At 41.2% G+C, this 3,338-nt stretch overlaps 1 pseudogene; it reads left to right on the top strand.

Moving 5' to 3' along the window:
- Nucleotides 1-408: 408 nt before the first annotated feature.
- On the top strand, nt 409-1,332 carry LOC141134295 (olfactory receptor 10A7-like; annotated as a pseudogene).
- Nucleotides 1,333-3,338: the final 2,006 nt, after the last annotated feature.

The following is a 3,338-nucleotide window of genomic DNA, read 5'->3' on the forward strand; positions in this document are numbered from 1 at the left end:
ATGTGTGTTTGTATCTTCAATGTAATCCTTGAAACCTCATTAAAAAGACCCTCTCCATGATATAGGTTTTGTTTTCTTTAACTTTGCTTTTGGTTTATATCCCCTATGGCCTTGCTTTCTATGCCTCATTTTTGACAATAGCTTTGGTAACACCAAAAAAAAACATTCAGATTTTCCAAATTTTGAGGAAACTTTGCAAAGGGGGGAGATGCCCAATACAAAACCGTTGCACAGAGGAGGTAGGTATAACAAGTTTTTTTTTTTTTACTATTACAACCTTTAGATTCACTTTAAAATTTATTTTACATTCTGCGGTTTACAAACTAATGTTTACTGCTTTTATTATTGTATTATGTATTAATACAATGTATTATTTTCCACCAGGCCACATGTGGTCAGAACAAAACAATGGTGACAGAGATGTTTCTTCTAGGGTTCGGGAATCTCCATCAGATAAAAAATTGTATTTTTGTTTTGTTCCTCATCACTTATATGGCCACAATAACAGGGAACATTATAATTATAACCTTGATATCTACAAGTACAAATCTCCAGTCTCCCATGTATTTTTTTCTTAGCAATCTATCTGCCTGTGAAGTATTTATGACCACCACGATCATACCTAACATGCTGTACATTTTATGGTCAAATGGAGGTTTTGTATCATTCTATGGTTGTATCATCCAATACTATCTGGCATCCTCAACAGGTAGTGCAGAATGTCTTCTCCTAACTGTTATGGCGTATGACAGGTATTTGGCTATTTGCAACCCTCTGAGATATTCTTCCATTATGAACATCAACACTCGCAACCATCTGGTTTCTTGGACATGGATGGTTGGATTTACAGTAATGTTCCTGTTGATGATTACAATCTACCACCTACAGTTCTGTGGTTCAAACACTATTGACCATTTCTATTGTGATCTAGCTCCACTTCTGCAGCTGTCTACTTCGGACACATCTCTGGTGGATATGGAACAAATCTTCATTGTCCTTTTTCTTGGCGTCATCACTTTTGTCTTGATCGTAGTCAGCTATATCTCCATATTTTCCACCATCCTGAAAATTTCCTCACGATCCGGAAGGCAAAAAACCTTCTCCACATGAAGTTCACATCTGGCTTCTGTTTCCATGTACTTTGGATCAATATGTATTACTTACATGGTTCCTTCTCAGCAAAATGTGATGAAGATAAACAAGTTTTCCTCTGTGTTATACACAGTTGTAATTCCTTTTTTGAATCCAATTATTTATAGTTTAAGGAATCAGGAAATTATAGATTGTTTTAGGCATAATTTTAAACTAATCAATAAAATGAAAAAACTGTGAAATTTGGGTATTATGGTTTTCAATAATTTTTTGCTTAGTATTTTTACAATTTTCACACAAGATTCACCTTGCCACCCAGGCCAATTCTGACACTTCTCTCCTACATGTAAAAATCATAATTTTTTTGCTAGAAAATTACTCAGAACCCCCAAACATTGTATATGTTTTTTTTTATCAGAGACTAGGGAATAAAATGGTGATCATTGCAACTTTTTATGTCCTACGGCATTTGTACAGCAATTTTTCAAAAGCGTTTTTTCTTGAAAAAACACTGTTTTATGAATTAAAAAAAAAAACACGAAAGTTAGCCCAATTTTTTTGCATAATGTAAAAGATGATGTTAGGCCGGGTAAATGGATACCTAACATGTCACACTTTAAAATTGCTGACACTTGTGGAATGGCGGCAAACTTCGATACTTAAAAATCTCCATAGGCGACGCTTAAACATTTTTACAGGTTACATTTTTAGAGTTAAAGAGGAGGTCTTGGGCTACAATTATTGCTCTTGCTCTAACGTTCACAGCAATACTTCACATGTGTGGTTTGAACGAGGTTTACATATGCAGGCGCGACGTATGTATGCGTTCGATTCCGCGAGCGATCATGCGGGGACAGGGGCATTTTAATTTTTTTTTTTTATTGTTATGTTTACTTAAATTTTTCTAATTTGACACTTTAAAAAAAAAAAATGTTTTGATCACTTTGATTCCTATTACAAGGAATGTAAACATCCCTTGTAATAGGAATAGGGCATGACAGGTCCTCTTTACAGCAAGATCTGGGGTCTATAAGTCCCCACATCTCTCTTCCAGGCTGGAAAGCCTAAGAAAAGAAAAAAATTATTTCTTTCATAGCTGAGACAACGGCAGCGTTTACAACTGCCAGGGCCGGGCGTGACGTCATAACGTCGCACCCGGCTTCAGAAGGTCATAGAGATGACTGGGGGCCATCTGGTCCTTAGTCAGCTCTATGGTAAATGGCCGCCACTGGCCAATTCATTCTCTGGCTTGCCAATTGCAGGGGTGAGCTGGTCAGAAGCACCGGAGGGCGGTGGAAGGGGGGGATGTACAATCGCGCCGCCTGTAAAAACAAGCAAGTGGCTGCATAGCTGCTATGATTGTTTTTACGGTGCAGGGAATCGCCAGCAGAATTTTTTTTATATCTGGATGATGCCTGCAGCTGCACCCATCATTCAGATATCTCCACTCAAATCTGTAATGTCATATGACATCGTTGGGCGGGAAGTGGTTACATTTATTGGAAACATGCTTGAATCCTGGGTGAAAGTTATGTAAATCTTGTGTGAAAAAAAGACGCCTTAACCACTTCCCATCCAACGACGTACCCGTATATTGCTTGACTTTCAGTGGGTATACTGAAGTGATGCCATCAACCCAGTATCATGTTTTAGAGCCAGCGGTCGGCTCTCTTGTAATAGCAGTCAGAGTGGCTCACCAGACCCTCAATTGCTATTAGAAGCAGCAGGAGGGGATGTCCCCCACAAGCCGCCTTCCGTGGCTCTCTCGGGCTCTCCTGTCCCACAGCGTCCGCCATGACCGGTTTTGTCATTGGGCTTGACTGGGCTCAAGCCCATGGGCCCCCACCCAATAGGGGGCCCCGCGGGCCCCAGCCGAGTGTACTTGGCTATACTCAGCTGGTTCCGCTCACAGTCACGCCTACTTCCGCCCTATGATGGACATAACACAGGGACTGGGCGTGACTGTGAGCGGAGCTAGCCGAGTACACTCGACTATATATGTCGACGCTCGGCTGCTCTTACAGTCACGCCCAGTCCCGTCATTGGACCTGTGTTATGTCCATCATAGGGCGGGACTGGGCGAGACTGCCAGAGGATGCAAGAAAAGCCGACAGGAGCCGAGATACACAGGAACGGCTCTGTGTATCTTGGCGGCACCATATTTAAACTGCAGTGACACTGACAAGTCACTGCAGTTTAACTGCAGCCTGGGCAAGGCTGCAAATGATATGGACAAGGCTGCAGAT

Source organism: Aquarana catesbeiana, linkage group LG03 (assembly GCF_042186555.1).
Source record: "Aquarana catesbeiana isolate 2022-GZ linkage group LG03, ASM4218655v1, whole genome shotgun sequence".
Lineage (NCBI taxonomy): Eukaryota > Metazoa > Chordata > Amphibia > Anura > Ranidae > Aquarana > Aquarana catesbeiana.